This window comes from Oppia nitens, unplaced genomic scaffold, assembly GCF_028296485.1.
Source record: "Oppia nitens isolate AA-2021 unplaced genomic scaffold, nextdenovo-longstitch-racon4-pilon3 scaffold2_pilon_pilon_pilon, whole genome shotgun sequence".
NCBI classification, from domain to species: domain Eukaryota; kingdom Metazoa; phylum Arthropoda; class Arachnida; order Sarcoptiformes; family Oppiidae; genus Oppia; species Oppia nitens.
Genome location: NW_026533210.1, coordinates 9,836,570 through 9,859,758, shown reverse-complemented (window position 1 = coordinate 9,859,758; position 23,189 = coordinate 9,836,570). Strand labels below are relative to the sequence as shown.

Genomic DNA, 23,189 nt, shown 5'->3' with positions numbered 1-23,189 from the left:
CAAGTTATACACTGTATATAAATATATTTTTTGTATGATATGTGAATAATCTAACATTTAAAAAAAACAATTGCTACTCAATAATGCATAAATTATACGCCAATAATGATAATAATAAAAAGAGGTATCTATTTGTTAATATATATACAAAACAAAGGGAATTATATATATATATATATATATATATATATATATATATATATATATATATATATATATATATATATTAATTCTGTATATGAAAAATATATTTAAAAAGTAATAATTTTTAATGTTTTTTTTTATTTTCTAGAGTGATATACCAGTACTTTACATAAACTAAGTGAGATTATTGGTGGCACTCGAGTGTAAATTAAACGCATTGCAAACTAAGATATATTGAAAGAGATATATGGTTTATAAAGTTTTTTTTATGATATCAGCAAAATGTTATGAGTGGTTATATGTAATAAAAGAGAGAGAGAGAGAGAGAGAGAGAGAGAGAGAGCACTGGCTATAACAGAGATAGACAGGGAAACTGTTATTATTAATATTATTATTATTATTATTATTATAACACATGAGCTATGATTCGGTAGGCATAACATCCAAATCGATCTCTTAGACCGTGAATATTATAACTAAAAAAAATATATATATTTTTATTTTATATTTCTTATTCTTTATATAATATACAACACAGACACACACACACATACATAACACATACATATATACAGTATTGTATAATACAGTATAATATAATATATGAAATATAAAAAGCTTATACAATAGGATATCAAAGTCATGGCTTGTATTAGTTGCGAGTGAATGTCTGAACTAATACGTGTATATACTGTATATATGAAGATTGGTTTTGAAGATGAATATAAAAAATATAAAAATGTTATACAAGAGAGTATGAAAACCTATTAGGGCTGTATATATATACACTGTAGTGATGGATGTCTATCAAGTAATAGATTCTCAAACATATATATATATATATATATATATATATATATAATATATAAGTATCTCTCTCTCCCTTTTTCATTGAATTTTATGCATAATTTTTTTTTCTCTCTCTCCGAGAGTTTTTTTTAATAAGTCTTATAATCAAAAAATATATCTAACTTTTTCACGCTATGAACTTCTCTATAACTTTTTTTAAAAATAGTATGCATTAATAGCCATACAATATATTCATAGTTTAAGGTTGCTTAGTTTTCTAATAATAAAAAAATAATAATAAATAGTTTACACTAAAAATATATTATTATTATTAGCCAAATAAAAAATAGTGTGTTTAGTTTTATAATTATAATATATATATAGTTTAGTTATAGTCAGAGAGAGAGAGAGAGAGAGAGAGAGAGAGAGAGAGAGAGAGAGAGAGAGAGAGATAACGATATAAATGATAATAAAATAAAATAAAAATTTTATGTATTTTAAACTATAACTTTTTTTTTAAAATATTTTTTAGGTACTAAACAACATAATAGGTTGAAATCAATTTTTTTATTATTATTATTATTTGTGCTCAACGTTTGAATAAATAAGTGATAAAACGTTATGTTTTTTATATTTATTATATACTGTATATATATATATATATATATGTGTGAAACAATCACTGTCTAATAATATAATACTACTACTAATAATAATACTGGTAATAAAAAATGGTAATATAAAGATACAGTGATTAATTGCTACGATATTTTTTGCACACATACAGTATATAGTAGTATATCAAGCAATTTGGCAATAAAAATTATTGTAGCATTTTATTTATTTTATTATTATTATTATTTGTCAAACAATAGAGGATTTACAGTAGTGTATATATACTATAATATATATAATTTTTTTATTGCCAACAATTATTAAAATACATATAAATATATTAAAAAATTATAATAGCACTAAATCATGATTTTTGTTTTGTTTTATTTTATTTAACTTATTATTAGTATTATTAGTCTCTCAACTATTTGTTTTATTTAACAAAAATATTTTTTTTTAACTTCAATAGACAAAAATCTATTGAGAATTAAGCAAAAATTTTATAACTCTTTTATATCTTATATATATAATTAACAGTATTATATAGATATAAATACAGTATATATTTTTTTATCTAACATTTTAATCACATTACACTTAAATAATTTTTTCTATATATTTATCTGTAAGTATTTATCTGTTTCACTAATTTTTGTTGTTGTCGTTAGTTGTTGTATACAACTATCTAACTAACTATTGAATCTATTGAAACAGTTTAACGGCTAATTAATTTTTTAAACGGACAATAATTTAATTATTATTTATGGGGCGCACAACAAACAAACAAAATTGATACAATAAATTGGTTGAAATTAGTTTTTTTTTTTTTAAATAGACACACATTTTCTCTATAATATTTAGCTATAGTTAGTTATAGACCATATAAACACACTATTATTTACAGTCAGAGAAAAAAATAAATAAATTGTTGGTATAGATAGATAACAACTATACACATAACATCAGTTAAGTGCACATATAATAACAATAATGAGCTATTTATTAGATGATTGAATGTGTGTTTTATTTTATATATATATATATATATACAGTATTTTACTATATGAATGTCTGGGTAATGATGAGCACCCAAACCTACCATAAATATAATGCCATATAGTCTTCATCATTATCATCATCATCATCATAGTCATCATCATCATCAGTGGGGTAATCAACAAACAATTATATGCAGCTTTAAGCAGCAGTTCCTCTCTATGAGATAACCCCCTCCCCCACCCCCTCCTCCTCAAAAAAGAGTCTGGCGTTTCATTTCTAGTCATTCATTCATTCATTCATTTCATTTTCAAAAAAAAACTGATTTTTATCTCAATAACAACAAAAACAACATATATTATACACTCTTACAGTATATATATATATATTGTATAATAATATATCATATAATGTTTCAACAGTACAGACACACACATATAACACACATTTATTTAGTTTTTTAATGAATGAATGTATGAATGAATGAATTTGAATGTATTTGTTTTTATCACTAGATTTTTTTATTATTATTATAAGTGAAAGTCGTGCTAATATGGGATACATGAGTGACTTCAACACACATATGAAACACACCTAACAAGTCTACTATTTATTGTATTTCAAGATTATTTTTTTTAATTTCAAAATAAAATAAACTATTCATTTATTTATATATATAAAAAAACAAATTAAATACTTTTCTAACTACAAATAAATTGATTTTGATATTGAAAAAAAATCTATTTAAATATTTATTGCCACCAATAATAATAATAATTTACACATACATTGATAATTGCATTTTACTACTTATTGAATAATACTATAATACTATAATATAATAAAATAATATAATAAAAATTAGTAAACCGATTACGTATAACATCATAAAAATCATATTATTATATGATTTTATTAATGTTATTATGAAATAATAATAATAATATCAATAACAATAAAAACCACATAATTGTCAGTACATTTAATCATTGTATATATAAAATGCTTATTTGGTGGTCAACCCTGAATCCAGGGGTCAGCCAATAGAGAGTTCATACCATTATAATTGTGAAAAATTTTGTGACCACAAAAAAATAAGGGGCGAACTTGAGAAGTGCGGACCAAAAATATTTTCAAAAATAGCTATAGATTTAAAAACTATTGGAAACTCTTTTAAGTCTCTCTCTCTCTCTCTCTCTCTCTCTCTCTCTCTCTCTTTCTCTCTTTCTTTCTTTCTTTAAGTGGCATTTCATTTAGCAATGAATTCATACGATTACCTCTCAGTCACTCAGTTAGTCAGTCATACACACACTCACTGGTTATTTGCAAAAATTTAAGGGAAGTTTCAAATTACAATTTGCGGTCTAAAATGCTTTCTACGACATATAGTCATAAGAGAGAGAGAGAGAGAGAGAGAGAGAGAAATACAGCAAAAAAATATTTGTACTGTTTTTCTACCGAAAAACTCTCGGAAAATATAAATTGTCAAAAAATAAAAGTTTTATAGCATTTTCCCCCTTAAATAAACTTTTTTTTCACCACAAGAGAGTTATGTGAGTGTGTGTGTGTGTTATATATCTACAGTATATATCTATATATAAAAAACGGCACTTATTTTGCACCACATCATTGGCTTTATTATAGTCATGAGAGTCAGTCACCAAAAAAAATAAATAAATAAAATAAAAAAAAAAGAGTAGACATTCAGTGTTCATAGCTATGCCCACCCCTTACGCCCACACATTAATGTCATAATAGTTAATCACATGTGATTTCAGGCCTATGACAGCGCTTGTGTCTAATTAGTGCTCAAAAATCGTAAAAGTCATTAATATACAGTATATATATATATTGGTTCACTAGAAAAATACTGGCAATTCATATGACTATAAATATATATATATATATATATTCAATGATATACAACAACAACAAAATCTTAAGATTATATACCAGTAGAGAGACTCTTATACAATGTACAGTATTTTGAAGATTAAGCAAAAGTTTTTGAAAAATTAAAATTACTTAATATACTGTATATAATGTATATAAACATATAATACAATATAAACAATACTTATGCATTGTATTGTTTGTAACAAAAAAATAAAGTCTAAACAATAAGACAATTATTTATTTGCAACAAAAAAAACTTAATGAGTACTTTATAAATAGTATAAAATATTTTTTTTATTGTTGAATATAATGATATTTTTAGTATCACATTATCTCATCCAATGTGTTTAGTCGGACATAATTATCATTGAATAGTAGATAGGTAGGGTGCTACTGATACTACTGGCCATTATTATATTTATGCTAATTGGATTAGAAATAAATTATAGACATCACCATCACCTGGATATATGCCATAGTGAGAGTATGTGAGAGTGAGTGAAAAAATGCTAATATCATTGTCACCTAATATACAGTATATATATATAATATATAATACAGAGTATTAATGATAGACAGTCAGTACTACTACTACTACTACCACAACTACAACAACAAAAACACATTCACTGGCAATAGTTGTTAACACTTTGATGAATAGATTTTTTGGCATAAAGCGAGAAAAAATGCAATAATTGTCGCCCGAAAATGACTTCAGAAAAACTCATTTTCTAATTTATTAGTCTCTCTCTCTTTCTTTCTCTCTCTTTCTCTCTCTCCCTTCTCAACTCATTTTTAGGCTGCAAATTGCTATCCTCTCTCCTCTCACTCTTTACGACTTTCCTCCCTTTCCCTATACAACACACATATATATATACTCATCAGTCAGACAGCACTTCATTCATTCAATCAGACATCATAGTCATCACACACACAGTATGTATATACTGATGATGTAAGTGAAACCAATTGAAGATTACATTTTGTCAAAAAAAACCAATTCAATAGTCTGTCTGTCTATCTCTCGCTTTTACTCTCTCTCTCTCTCTCTCTCTCTCTCTCTCTCTCTCTCTCTCTCTCTCTCTCTCTCTCTCTCTGTCTGTCTGTCTCTCTCTCTCTCTTATTATATAAGCTATCATATAATGTCGACAACAACTTTCATAATCTCATATTAGATAATATATGACTGCAATCTATTTATTGTATGAATTTTATGTGTCTGTGTGTATGTGTATGTATGTGTGTGTCCAACCAAATGATTTATTTGGTTCAATCAGCAACAAAAAAAATTGTTTCAATTTTATTATTATTATTATTATTATTACTGTAAATCCCTAAAATACATTTCTAATTATAATTAATACTATTAACAAAAATCTAATAATAAATATAACTAATTTAAATCTTCTTTTTTTTGTATTTTTTTTAAATACAGAATTTAATGTCAAAATTGCTAAAACAAAATGCTATATAAATGCGGCAAAAAACACAAATTATTTATTTTCTTTTAATTTTTTTTGTAAAAATAATATAATAAAATCATATTTAAGTTTCTTTTTAATTATTTATATTTATTGAGGTTAAACAGTTAAGTAATAGATATTGACCCCTCTCTCTATCTCTATAAGCTTATATACACGGTTTATACTGTATATAAAAGTGCTTAAATGGTTAATACATTATATAATATACAGGTATTTATTATAATTGATAATAATATTCAAATTTAAGATAAATATTAATTTTCCACACATTAATAACCATTTGAATATACAGTGAAAAAAACAAAAACAAAAAATTAAATAAATTTTCTGACATTTTAGGGTTAACCTCTCAAAGGGGGGTTAACTACTCATTCATTAGCATTATTGTCGAAATCAAACTAAAACTCAATAAATAACATATAATTTTATTTTTGTTAGTTTGCATGCAATCAAACCCTAAGTTTTTTTTTGGTGGAGATTATTTCAAAAACCATTTTTTTTGTTTTTATTATATTTTTAAACATAAAATCAAAAATATATTTTGTAGAGATTTGATGAACGAGTTTAAAATAAAGTTTTAATTAATTATATATTTATTAGTAAAATAAAAAAACTACATATAATTTCAACTAAAATAAAAATAGAGATACCATTTATGTTAATTACACTCAGAAAACTATTTGATTATATATTATTAATAAAAACAAAATTTAAAATTAAAAAATTTAATATCAAACTCATCAAAAAATTATTTTTGATGTAAAATAAATAAATTATACTTATTTTAGTAGTTAATTAATATTTCATTTATTATATAATTAAAATATTATCGATAAACTTTCATTTATCGATATATACATATATAACTATAAATTTAAAAATCAATAAAATAATTATAAATACCAATAACAAGTAGACACTAATCATAATATGTTGAAAATTATATATATATATATTTATTTTTTTTGAACAAAATTAATAGTTTGCCCCAAAAAATTTAAACGTTTGATATAACATATAATAATTATGTCATAAGTTTTTTTTAATAAAAAAAATGATTATTAGTTATAAGCGTTTAATTGAAAAGCATGAGAGAGTGAGTGAGTGAGTGAGTGAGAGAGAGAGAGAGAGAGAGAGAGAGAGAGATTCATATAATACTACTACTAATAATAATAATAATTATCATTATTATCAAAGCCAGTGATCGTTCGGCACATTTTGAAAAAAATGAAAAATATTTTTTTTTTTGAAAATTGGTTTCATTTTTTCATTTGAGATTTTAATCATTTAAAGAGAGAGAGAGAGAGAGAGAGAGAGAGAGAGAGAGAGAGAGAGTCAGTGTAATACACACACAAAATCTTAAAATCCCAGAGATTTATAAATATGTAAAATATATTTATTTATATATAGTTATATACAGTAAGAGAGAGAGAGAGAGAGAGAGAGAGAGAGAGAGAGAGAGAGAGAGAGAGAGAGATAACTAAACTATAGGAATGCCATCAGTCGTACTTCATTTAACTCACAATATTCATGGACTGCAGAGATATTAATCAATTCAACAAAAAAATACAGTATAAATACTTTTTTATTAATATATATCTATATATATATATATAGATACTGTATATACAGACATAATGTATAGATATTTTCTTATACACTATGTGTGTGTGTGTGTGTGTGTGTGTGTGTGTGTATGTGAGGAGAGATTAAAAACCTAAAGGCAATGAATGTCAAAAACATGAGGCAATGTTATGAGCAAAAAAATTATATATATATTTTCAAAACTAAAGTTTCAGTTATATATATATATATATATATATAAAGTATTTTGCACATACATACACACAAATGAGATTCACAATAGTGATATCACCCCAATAATTGTGTGGTTAGTATATATATATTGTATGATAGTATTAAACTAAATATAATAATATTATTAACGTTTTGGGTGGTTCTCTGATTTTTTTTCAATGCATATTATTAGGAAAAAAATTAAATTATTAAATATTATCATTTAATTTTTTATATATATATATAAATGATAATGAAGTTTAAAACTATGAATTTACATTTGTTATTATAATTATTTGATAGTTGTCTGTGTGTGTGTGTGTGTGTTTGTGAAACAATTTTTTTTTGCTAAAAACCTGTAAACAAATTTAGCAAAAAAAATATAGCGTTTTTTTTGACTGAGGAAAGAGAGAAAATAAAATTTGTCCACATTTTTAATATGTAAGCAAAAATATAAGTCAACAATCGGTGCAATAAGTCGAGAGAGAGAGAGAGAGAGAGCACAGACCTAACCAAACTGATCCATAGTTACCAACAATTTCTTAATACATTTATATATATATATTTTCGGGGAGAGACTGACTTGACTTTTAGGAGGGGTAGACGGAAACTGACGACTCTGACGATGGATAGGCTGTGAATTAGACAGAGCACCAGTAGATATATATATATATATATATATATATATATATACTGTATATCTATAATATGTGTGACTATATTGGAGAGTAGAGTTTGGTGTGGGATCTAAAAACAGACTCACGTTTTTGGTGGTAATGAAGAAAAGCAGATCACTTATTGAGAGTGAGTGAGTGAGAGAAAGACATTCAATTCTTAACTAAATACTTGACTAACACTATGGCTATGGGCTTATGGCTTACAAGGAAAGTCACATCTCATCCTCCCTGTGCTCTCTCTCTTTCTCTTACTTTACTTCAATATATGTAATATAGAGAAAGAGAGATAGACTACTGTAGGGGAAATGCATTGCACACATATATATACAGTCATTTCATGGACGGGTATATCATATTATTTTTTTTAGAGAGACTGTACTGTAGTAATACTCTGTGTGGAGGATCCTCTCTGGCAATGTATGTCTGTACTCACATACAAACACAAAAAATATATATACCGTATATATATATATAGTAATTCTCATGTGGTTTACAATAATTTAAGTGATTACACTTTAGGGATCGTTATAAAGATTAAGTATTAGTTACGATATATACAGTATTTTTTATATATATATATATTTGTATTGAAGTTTAGGCGTTTAGCTGAGAGAAAAATTTATTTCATTTTTTTCTCTCTCTCTCTCTCTCTCTCTGTATTCATTTAAGACATTAATCTTATTGACTGAAAAAAATATAGACTAAAAAATATACTAAATATATATTTATTTTTTTAAATATGTCTGTCCTCTCTGGCAATACACACACACACATCACAGATACTGTATCTTAAAGACAAATATATTGTGTTGACTATAATATTATTATTATTATTATTATTTTCTCAATGTTTTTACACTATTGTCGTGTCATTTGAAATATAATTTAATGGTGTTTTAACAAACAAAAAATAACTAATAAATAAAATTATTATTATTAACACTTTTTTTATATATTTGCTATTTTTCATTATTATTATTAATTAATAATTCATTAAACAGCATAAATTCAAAAAAAATAATTATTATTTATTACTTTGTTGTTAATAATATTAAAATATATATTTCATTTTATAATATTTTATATTAATATTTTTTACTTTCATAAATAAAGTTAACAATTTTATTTTTCAAAAAAAAAAATAAATAAATATTATTATTTGATACTTATATAAAAAAATATTATATTATTATTTGCAATAAAAATCTGTATTATTATTATTATTATACTTTTAAAAAAACCCCGAAAATATCAATTGAAAAACAGTTAAATATTATATTATATATCATATAAATATAAAAAAGAGATATTCAATCCATTCAACAATTCATTCATTCAATCAATTATAGGATGGTTTCAGGTTTTTCTTACTTTTATTTTTTTTCATTCAACAACAAAATAAAAAATAAAAACACTTATGAAATGCAACACACAATCGCATATTGAAATCACATGAATAGGTACTTAAAAATATATATATAAATAATAATAAATGCATTTTTAAATAAATATTTTTTCTTTCTTTATTTTTTTTTTTAAAAAATAAAAATACAACAAAAATTCAGCAATTTTCGGCATTAATTTTAATGGCATGTATTTATAGATATATTTTTCATACATTTATATATATATATAAACCAAATCACGAGCTATTTTTTTATATTTATTCCTAGTTTTATACATCAATTGGTGATATAAATATAAATATATATATATAAAGCACTTATTTATTTTTTGAGGTTCAATAATAATAGTAGTAATATATATATATATTCAATATTATATACACTATTGTTTAGTGTGTGAAATAAACGGTAGTAAAAATAAACCCATAAAATCATACACACAATATATAAATGTGATGGCAAATAAAAATGCACTTAAAATCATACAAAATATTTTTTTATTTTATTTTATTATGTCATCAACATTACAATTATTGATAATTATTTAATACAGTATATGATATAATAATAATAATAATAATAATAATATTCATCACATATAAACATAATTACTTTAAATTTGTTTTTTGCTATTTAGATAAAAGTCACCAATAATTTTATTATACTAAATATGCAATGATATATAGATAAATAATAGTAATATCATTACAGTATTTTATTATCATTACCGGCATATATATCATACTATCATACTATATTATACATATAAATATTAAAAAAAGAAAAAATCGATAATTTATTTAATTATTGAAAATAAAAACTTTTATATTACAATATAAATTGTACAATAAAATGCTACACACAAACAAACAAACAAACAAACAAAATTTAATAATAATAAAAAACTACTCCAATATATCATAATTTTTTAATTAATAATAATAAATAATAAATAATGTTTACACCTAATTAAAATATTAAATTTATTAGCATATATATGATATATATAGTTAGTTTTGAAAACAATATAAATTACTTAATTAGTAGTTTTGTTCAACAAACAAACAAAAAATAAGACAAATGGAGGTCAAACACATTGTATAATGTTTTTTAAAAATGTTTTGCACACATATTATGATAAATTGAAACTAAACTTTAAAAATGCAAATAAATGACATTTTTCAACGTCTGTAGAGTAAAATATATTTAAAGTTTGAATTTTTTGTAGTTTTTTTTTTTTGAGTTTAATTTTACACTTAACTTATGTCAACATACATATTGCAGAAAAAAAAGTTTAGGATTTATTTGCTTTTCATATATTATATATTTAATATAATGTATATATATATATATACTATTTATATATGTATATCTTTTTTTTTAAATTTTATTGAATTATATATATATATTGAATTAAACATGTATTTTGTTCACAAATACCCAGTTTAAGAGCACCTGGATTTATATACCAGTGCCAGTGCCTTAAAATTTTAAATAAACATTGAAAAATATCTTAAAATTGCATATATATATATAAAGACACATATTTTCTATTTATTATATATATATATAAACCCTTATTATAGAGAGAAATAGAGGGAGAAAAAAATAGTATTAAAATTGATGACTAAAAACCGCTATTGAATAACAAATTGACCGATAAAAATGACAAAACCAAACAAACCTAAACTAAACTTCAATTTAAAATATATATATTTATAATATATAAATAAAACTAATAAATAAAATTTTCAAATACATGTATTACTTATTAAGATATTAATATATATATAAACTCTTATTTTGATATTATGTTATTAATAGTAAAACTCTCAATATCATCGATAAGTTATATATTAATATATATATATATATTGGTATTCAATAAAATAATACTACTAATAATATTTATATTAATAATAATAGTAAAACAATAATATAGAGAGGGTTTAGTATTAATTAAGGATTTCTAATAATCACACAACTAATAACAAAATAAAAACACAATAATAATAATAATATCATTACAAAAAATCATTGGCAATGATTGCAAAACAATAACATATATTAAATCGCCTATCGATTGATAAGAAAAATAGCAAAAATATATATATATTTTTAAAGTATTTTTCTCACACAAGAAAAACTCGTCGACGATTGAGAGTATTAACTGAAAGTATTAGTAAACAATGAAAAGTGAGAGAAAAGTTATATATTGATTGAGAGTTTTATTATATTAAATACTTTTAGTGTGTACTCGAGCTCTCATATAATATATATATTAAACAATAGAAAATTGTATCAAATATACAGTATATATATATATATAATATTTATCGCCAATATTTACGTAAAACCTTAAAAAGCACTCGACTAATACCAATCCCTTTTAAATATATATATATATGCGATAAAAAAATATCAGTAAAATAAAATAAAATAATAAATAAAACTAAAATTTAAAAAAAAATCTTATTTTTATATTTATGCTATATTGATACCAATTTCTATATGAATATACTGTATTATAATTTATAATAAATTTTTATTACAACACATAACAATAAACTGTATAAATCATATACATAGTTAGAGAAAACGACATATTATTTATATTATTATTATTATATTATAAATATTTTATAATTCATATATTTAACACATTGTAATAGTAGTAGTAGTAGTAGTCGTTGATGAGATTTCATTGAAAAATTGTATAACACTATACAGTGTACAGTATATATAAATTTATATAAATATATATAATCTCTTTCTTCAATGTTTTTTTCTGAATCCTTAATAATATAATATAATAATATAACTTAAATACACAGTAGTATTATTATATAGTGTTTATAATATATAATCAAACAAAATAGTTTTATCTGCCGAAAAATGAGTCGGCTCTTATCGGGCGATACATACATACCAGTAGTAGTAGTAGTATTATCAGTAATAGTAGTAGTAATATATTTATTAATATTAAACTGTATTATATTATAGATATTACTTTTATAGTAGTAAAGTGTAAAAACAATATACAGTATATGAGGAGATATCAGTAGCTGTGCTAAAGCATATGTATGTATATATATATATATTGTGTAATCAAACTAAAGGCAAACCCTATTTAATCCCCGGTAAATATGTTGCATTGATTCCCATTTCAAGTGCTTTACTTATATATATATAATATTTTAACTATAACTATATAAATATATATATATTTCTCACTCTTAACACTATTACTAACTAACTCTCTCTCTTATCTTAATATAAATTATGTGTAAAAGTGGTTCAAATCTCAATGTGTGACAAACAATATAAAGTTAGTCCCCAATAAAATAATAAACATTAAGCCCTTTCATTAAAAAATAAAATAAATATCTATAAAAAAAATTTTTTTGTTGTTGTTTTATTGTTGTTGAGTTTCGTGGAAATTTTTTTTTCTCAATAAAATATTTAAATTATTATTTTTTTCTTAAATTTAATATTCAATTTAAATAATTTTATTTATTTATTTTTTTAAACAATTTGCTTATATTTTACCACATAATAAAATTATTTAAATTATTTATTAAATTATACAGTAATTCAATAAGTAGTAAAACATGACCAAACCTATGATTTTTATTTTATTATTATTTGTTTTATAATTTTTTTTTGTATGTAATTCATTGGTGGTATTTATTATATTTATTTTACGATTAAAAAGATAAATAATAATAATAAATATCGTATTAACACAAATAAAGATATCGACGGCAAATCGTTACACATTTTATATATATATATTTTATTTTATTATTTATTTCAAACACACAATTTGTTTTTATCATTTTGTTCACACATTTTCATTACTCTCTCTCTCYCTCTCTCTCTCTCTCTCTCTCTCTCTCTCTCTCTCTCTCTCTCTCTCTCTCATCAATCTATGGGTTAAAAAATGTTGTTTTTTATCGACAAACAAATCTCTAACTTTTATTTTATATATATATTTTGATTCACTTCATTGGGTTCAGGTTTTTGCTACAGAGAGCCGTATAAATAGCAATATATACAGTACTGTATAATGATATATAAAAATATGCGTCAAAAAAATGCTATGCCATTAGATATTAAATCTAAAATATATATATATATATAAAATACATTAACATTATTTTCGCTTGTGTTTCCCAAATATTACTATTATTATACTGTTTTTTTTATTTTATTTTATTTTATCTGAATAATGTATTTCAGTTTAATAATAACTATATTATTATTATTATTAAATTACAACTACAACAACAAAAAGAGCTTTTAAGTCGACAAATAATTTTTATATTTTCATTTAATATAATTATTTTAATAATAATAATAATACTATCGACATAATAATAATAATAATAATAATATTATTATTATTATTATAGAAACGATTATTGTATTAAATAGAAATAAAAAATAAATTATTGTATTATTATATTAATAAATAAATATTTTTTTTAAATACAATCACTTTTAATGCCATTTAAATGTTATATGATTTTTTATTTTAGCAATTTTTTGTTTGCAATATTTTTGAAGGCCGTAACCATTTGAATCAGTGTTATAGACATTGAAATTATTATTAATTTTTAACCAATCATTGGTAAAAATAAATTTTTAAATATATATATATATATATATATATATATATATATAAATCTAATACTGTATATACTTTTTTCTGATTTTAATTAAATACTATATATTTATTTATTTTAATTAAATTAACAAATATTTATATTATTATTTCTTTTATAAATTTAATTTAATTTTTTTCTCTCTATTAAAACACAAGGCCTAACAAATATCTATAATAATAATATTAATATTAATAAAAAAAAATTAAATAATATTCATATATAAAAAAAATTCTCTAATATATCAAATAAAAGTTTAATATAATATATGAATATCAATGAAATGACGAATGATTTTATTATTAATATATTTTTGTTTTATATATATTTTTTTCCATATAATATAAACCTTATGATAGTATATATATATATATATATATATTTTGAAAATCATAACATAACAATTAAATCAAACATTTTTAATCAAATGCTTAATAGCAACATATATTAACTATTAGTTAAAATAACAAAAAAATTAAGAGTTAACACTCAAAATAATAGTGATTATGCATAAAATAAATGACTATGAAATATATATATATATATATATATATATATATACTGTATATATAAACACTATTTATTAAACATATATAATATTATAGTATTATAATACAAATTGATATGTTTTTTTCTCTCTCTTTATATAGTTTAAAATTATTATTAATTATATTATCAACAATATATATATATATATAACATAATTCAATTGTATGTGTTAGCAGTTGTAGTAGGCATTGAGTTGAAAAATGTGGCCACAAATTATTATAATAATAACCATAAATAAATATAATGGCATTGCTATATATATATATATAATACACTACTGTATTGTATACTATACTATAATGACATAAGCAATGGAGAAACACCAGTAATAAAATATATTTTTAAAATCTATTAGCCCTGTCTAACAACATAACTGTGTGTGTGTGTTTGTACCTGTTTTGTGTATTGGGGGGAATGGTAGGTTGAGAGAGAGAGAGAGAGAGAGAGAGAGAGAGAGAGCAAAAAAGATCATCCATTATATTTGTTCGGCAAATATATCATATAATAAGGTGTTTTACAAAACACATTAATATAATACCTAACACACACACACACACACACATACAGACAACTGAAATATTATGTTTTTTCAAAAAATAACTATAAGTCATTGCTATAAGTTTTTTTGTTGTTGAAAACTATATACCAGTGCTCAGACACTAAACATCTCTCAAAGTAAGAGGTCCTGACAGCTGACTGTCAGAGACAATATGGGGATAAAGACTTTGGGATGCAGTGGTGGACGTTAACCATCAAAATGAATGGTCTTTTGTGAGATAGAGTGGTGAGTGAGTGTAGGAGAGAGAGAGAGAGAGAGAGAGAGAGAGAGATAGGGTGGGCGCTGGTATGTTGAGTGCACTGTCGGTCTGATAAATAATACTTACCGTACATACATCTAAAGCACATATACTTCACTATACCGTATATGATGTGACACAAAATACATTTGACTTTTACGCTACTCTTTTTAAATCGCTGTCAACATCTATAACTATTTATATTATATATATATTTATATATATATATATATATATTGTGTGTAAATTTATATTATAAATACATTGATAAGCAAAACCTATGGTTAATGTCTCTTTCAAATCTAAGTCATGTTCAACACGTTGTTATACATGACATGTCATTGCAAATGATTAACCAGTCTTTTAAAAAATATAATACATATATAAATACAGTATAATTATATTGTATAATAAATTTTTGTTGTTGTTGTTGTTGGACAGTACACCTAAACATATTATACTATAAATATATCATTTATAATATAAACATTGATATATATTTATATTAATACTGACAACTCATAGATCCCCCTAACTTGTCAATACATGTCACCATAAAAAAAAATAAATAGTTTCACATCATAACAATTATAATACATTTTATATTTTGACATTAATTTAATATATATATATTAAATGCCTATTAAATGTAAACAAAAAATCAAATAAAAGAAATATTTAAAAAAAACAATTAAACGGTATAATAATTATAATCATTTTAAAAAAACTGTTTGGTATTGAAAATTGTTTTAATAACACTTTTTTTATATTAATATTATTTAATAATAATACTTAATAATAAAATAAAATTTCATTGAATGAGCAGTCAGTCAGGCAATAATTGAATCATTTATATATATTTAAACTACTAATTATATGTTTTATAATTATATATATTTTAATAATAATAATAATAATAATAATAACCATAAGTTATAAACTGTATATAAATGTTAATACCAACAAAAAAAAAGTCATTACTAATAATTTGTTTTTTATTTTTTGCTATATGTGTTAACCATAGAACTAATAGTAAAACATCACACAAACAGAAAATAATATTGAATATTGAATTTTTATTAATTTATTTAAACCTTTCGGGGAAATTAGAAAAAGGGGGCTAAACTACTAATAGGGGGAGGGTCTAACATATACACATAGATTACATAACAATTTTTCCGTAAGTTTAATAAGTAATTTATATAATTGTTATAATTTTTTAATTTATATATAACAACAACAACAAAAACAAGTTTATTAATTATATTTCTTATTATTTTTGTTTTATTTTTATTTGTTTCTAATGTTTTATTTTTTTATTGTTTTTTATTAATTTATATCTTATATAATAACCTGTAATAAAAAATACCATGTGTTATGTGTGCATAACTATTAATATTATACACACTTTTTATTATTTATTTATTTATTTTTTACTTTAAAATAAAGGGAAGACAAGCTTTTTTTTTTATTTAATTTAAATAAATAAAAATAAATAAATAGCAATAAATATAATAAACAACACAATTAATTACAATCCATTTAAAATGTAATAAAAATGGTATTTAGTATTAGAGGAAAAAACTCTAAATTAAAATAATAATAAAAATTAATAATAAATGGGCTATAATAACACATTTATTATTATTATTATTATTTTTAATGTTTTACGTGATTTAATAGTAAATTAATTCAAATTAGGCCTAATGTTTCCTAAAGAGAGAGAAAAAATAATAATAATATATATTTTTATTTTAAAAAAATATTTCTACTAATTATTTAAATATAATTTTGTTTTGTTTTTTGTAAAATTTTCTCTCATATTACAATTAAATACATATATATATATACATAAATGCGAATTAAATTAAATATTATATTATATATTAAATTACATAACAATTTGAATGTAATAGTTATGAAATATTTAAACAAAAAATATTTTAAACAAAATTCTGTATATTATTCAGATATTATTCAAAAAACAACAAAATAGTTGTATTACATATATAAATATAAATAAAATTATTGTATATATCATAGATATATATATACAAAGTTTTATGGCCACAAAACTATTACTACTAATAACAACATTGATTGAGAAGTTGAAAAAACCTTAAAGTTTACGTTACAAAAGTCTCCCAAAAAAAATTAGAGTCTAATAATAATAATACTAATGAAAAGGCAATGATTTTTTACGTCCACTTAATGTTTTTAGTGCCGTTTACACCACACAAACACACATACAATCTGATGGTTAAAACAAATATCTTTATATATTTATTATAAGGCTCTCTCTCTYTCTCTCTCTCTCTCTCTCTTACTTTAAAAGCGATAAATGACTTCATATTATATTAAGGCTATTGAGGAGTGAAATTGTATTTGTTTTTTTTTGTGTGCAGTTTTATTACACAACACTTTTATTTTACAATCCAATAATGAAATCACTATTTAACTTATTATTATTTTTTTTTTTGGTTGAAATTACTATCCAAACCATTGACTAACCGATTGAAATAAAAGTCAATGGTTTGGATACTATTATTATTATTATTACTAGTGTGGGGTTTGGCCGCTAATCTATTTTACAATAGAAATATAATAATTATAATAATAAGTTTATTAATTTATTACAGACACACACATAACATTATAATGCTAACTAAATAACAAATTTTATAAACTAAAAAAAAAGATAATATCTTATATAAAATATTTTTCAACAACAAAAATCAAAAATATAAATTGATTTTTTTTGTTTTTCCAAAATAATTTGATAGATGCTATCCATAGATTATTATTTATATATTTATATAGATAGTTATACACATATTTAGTTAAAAATGACAGCAAATAAACAACAACAACAACACAACAAACTATATGTTATTAATTAACGAAATTTTATACCGAAAATAATGTCACCCCAGAAAAAAATGAAACAAAAAATAAATAAATAAAAATAATAATACTAATAAATAATAAGACATATAATATATATACTATTGAGGGGGAAAAATATTATTTGAGGAGAAAAATTGTTTGTACCCACAAAAAACACCATACAGTGTATATAATTTTATTTTTTTATATATTTTTTTTGTTGGTTGAAATATAATATTGTTTAACAAGTATTGAATTTCAAGTTTCTCACTACAAAAATAAAATTATAGCCATAAATATATATATATATATTGTATTATATTTATATTACGAAAAAAACTATACACACTGTATATGCCGTATACACACTATACCCGTATATAAGTATACAACCGAAAAAAATATTTGGCTAATAAATAATATTATATATATATATTTCAGTTTAAATATAAAAAACATTTATTATATATAAATATATAATTTATAAGTTTAACACCAAATAAATAACAATTAAAACAAATGAATTACACACACATACATACATACAGTATAACAACACAAGTGTTGTATGAAGTTTACGATGATTTATGAATTGAAATGCAATATAAAAAGCTAACGGTTCGGACACTCATCGCTCACTAACCATATATATATACCAGTGTGTAATAACAATACCAGTGCTTGTTATATGGTTTACCCAAAAACCAAAAAAGGCAAGGAAAGGGTCTTTTTTTATTTATTGCTATTTATTTAATGTGTTACTTGTTATATACATGGCGTGAGTATACATGGTGTTATATATAATATATATATATATATATATACATCCATAAAAAATGGCAAATTGTTGTTTTCACATATTATTATTTATTATAAAAAATTATATTAACATTAGTTATTTTTTTATATATATATAATATATTCAATCAAATTATAGTTTATGTTATATAATATTATTGTATATAAAACATGACTTTTTTGTGCCTCTCTTTCTATAGCCATATATCCAACAAAGTCAGTGCCTCTCTCTCTCTCTCTCTTTCTTTCTCTCTTTCTTTCTCTCTCCTATCGGGTGCCATATAAGCCATGATTTTTCTGGTGGTTTGCTTCTGACAACAACAACAACAACAACACGAGTAGTCAGTCTCCCAGTGCTATGAATATTACATATTAAATACATAGATATAAAAATTTATATACATTTATATATGTGAGAAGCTAGTGGTAGTGGTGGTAGTGATGGTGGTGGTGGTGGTGATACTACTGGCTGTATATATATATATATATGAAAAATATAAGTATAAATATATTACAAATACATATCTACTGTATAATACCAGTGCATCGCACAACACAACACCACACATACAATATCTAATAAGAAATTGCATTTTATATGTCATATAATACATATGTATATATAAAAACTCATAAATAATATGTGAAAAGCATTTCATAGGGCCGTAACACACACCAAATGCTGATAAAATGTAAATTATATAATAATAAATACTTTATGAAATATACAGTACATGTATACATATAAAGGCATCAATATATATACAGTATGTATATAAATAAATATATATATATAAATAAAAAATTCATGAAAATATTTTGTATTTTCAAAAAAACATTTAGTTATGAAAATTTATATTAAATATCAAGTTTTTTTTGTTTTTGTAAAATTGATTTCTATTTATTATTATACTATGAATATTATTAAAATAATAATTAACTATTTTTTTCAAATAGAAAAACATCATTATTATTATTATTGTCATTATTATTATTATTATTAATATAATGACAAAAAAGAAACAAAATAATATATATTAAAAAACAATTAAAAAGTCAATAAATATATTATATATTCATTATTTTTCAACAACAATATATATATATATAGAAATATTATGTGAATTTTCATTTAATTTCAAGTCAAATATCTTTTTATTTATCGTAATATAAAATAATAATAATAAATAAATAAATTTTACTTTACATTTAACACAATTATTATTATTATCTTTTAAATTAGCGTTTTTGTAAATATAAATAAAATGACACACTAAACATTTAAATGTATGTATTGATTATTTTTTTTTTTTTTTTTTTGAAAAACACATTAATCAATATAATTTGTCAATATATAGTAGTACTGTAGTCAACACATACATACATAAACATATAGTTTTTTACAACACTATTATCTAATCAATGCATCAAAAATAAAAATTGATGGGCATATAAATGGGATTAAATAAATATAAAAATATATATATACAGTGTTTAAATACTATTAATTAAAAAAATGTTATAATTTACACATCATAGATATAAATTACACACATTATGTTTACAACAAATAGAAAAACAGTAATCAATTACTAATAATAATAAATATATTAATTGTCTTCATATATGTGTTTAAAAATTATTATTTCAAAATATTTGACAGACAGTAGGATCTACTACTAGTACTACACCACTAGATCTATGGCTCAGATATGTCAACAACAACCAAAAAATAAACGGTTATTCAAATTTCAAATCAATATATAGTTTCCATACCATAGTTTCATACAATGTTTAAAATCAGAGTCCACTGAAAAAAATCTTAAGGTAAGGGTATTTGAATACTAAGAGAGAGAGAGAGAGAGAGAGAGAGAACCATACCCTACCTATGGTTAGAGCCTACGGTAAACAACTTTTGTTAAGCAGTTTGTACGGCATTTTACACATCAAAAATATCTCTCGACTTTTTGAAGGAAATAGTGCTAAAAGAGATGGTATTTTCGTCAGCCGATCGCACAGTCCTTGGCCGGGCTATCAATACTATTACAGTACTACTATACAAGCAAAATGTATGTGTATGTGTTGAACCGCACCCAATATCACTACTACACACACACACACATACATAGATACATACTGTACACACATATAAGAGGAGCCTTTATAAAGTTAGGGCTCTTCAATACCCACATCTATACGGGGAATGGTATATATTGTATATATTATATATTTTCTGTTCAAAAATCTCAATGTCTAACTAATAATAATAATAATAATAATAATATAACAAATGTATATATGAATCGTGAAAATATCCATCCATTTCTCTCTCTCTCTCCACTATTTAGACGACTGACTTTCATATATGTATGTCTAAGCACTGTATGTATGTGTGTGTGAGAGAGAGGACCCACTATTTTTTTGGGACGATTTTTTATTTCAATAAAACTAGTCATAACTTTTTTTTCAAACATACAGGCTTTCAATAACTATATGAGTGATTGACTTCACAAAAAAAAAATCTTTTTAATACATACATACTGTACATACACTCTCTATGAATGAATGAGACAATTGCTACAAATTTCTCTCTCTCTCTCTCTCTCTTTGCCAAACAAATGACACACACATTATAAACAAACTAATCGACAAAAATAAATGACAAATAAATGGCTCAACAACTCTATGGTAGTCCACTACTAGTGTTAAAAAAAGGGTCAGCACATCCATCCATCCATCGATGAATGGCAATACACAGATGAATAGACTTATATGCATAGACTGAGCACTTAGGATAGGGCGCTCTGGTCTCTCTCTGTCTCTCTCTCTCACATTGCCTCTCAAGACCTAATTTATCACAAGACTGATAGGCTACCAGTGCCCAATTCACTTACATGTGTCAACTATAAGATAATATATATAAGTTATTGCACCACAACGACGAGGAAGAGAGGGTGCACAGGGAGGGAGAGAGAGATAGTTTATTTTTTGCATAAGAGAGACACACACACACATTGGTATGTATGTGTGCCAGTGTCGGGAGTAATGGCGCTCATCATTATCATCATCGCTTGTGAAACACATCTTAACTTCCTTTCAAATCATTCATCTTTTTTTAAAATGTTTTTATTTTTAAGTTGAATTCTTGGCTCAGAGACTTATGTGTCGGTCCGGGTCGGGGATCAACAGTGGGTATGTGTGTGAGGCTATCATCATTATTATTATTATTATGGAGAGACAAATGTGTGCACATTTTTTGTGGGGTCTCTCTCTCTCTGTATGTATATTCAAATGACTATTACCTAATAGATTGCAAATTATATATATATATCGATAAATATATATTTAATATATTTAAGACTTATATTTAAAATCTTAAATTCAAAAATAATTAATACTGTATTATTATTACAGTATTATTATCGTATATACAGTTAATGTTAAAACAAAAATTATAATACAACCAAAACAAAAAAATAAGATAAACAATGTTTAGCATCAATTGTTTTTTCAAAAGCTAACAACAACAAAAAATAGTCAACAAAAAATCAAGTTTATCTAAAATAATAGTAATAATAATACTAATAATAATAATAAGTTTGTAAATAAAACAAATCAAATCTATTATTATAGCTAAAAATTTGTTGAAAAATCTTTGACCGATTTCTCTCTCTCTCTCTCTCTCTCT

At 22.6% G+C, this 23,189-nt stretch overlaps 1 protein-coding gene across 3 annotated transcripts in view; it reads right to left on the bottom strand.

The window, feature by feature from the left end:
* The window catches only part of LOC128956294 (homeobox protein extradenticle-like), a 149,685-nt gene that overhangs the window by 122,233 nt on the left and 4,263 nt on the right, over positions 1-23,189 (bottom strand). The gene's annotated exons all lie outside the window — the stretch shown is intronic.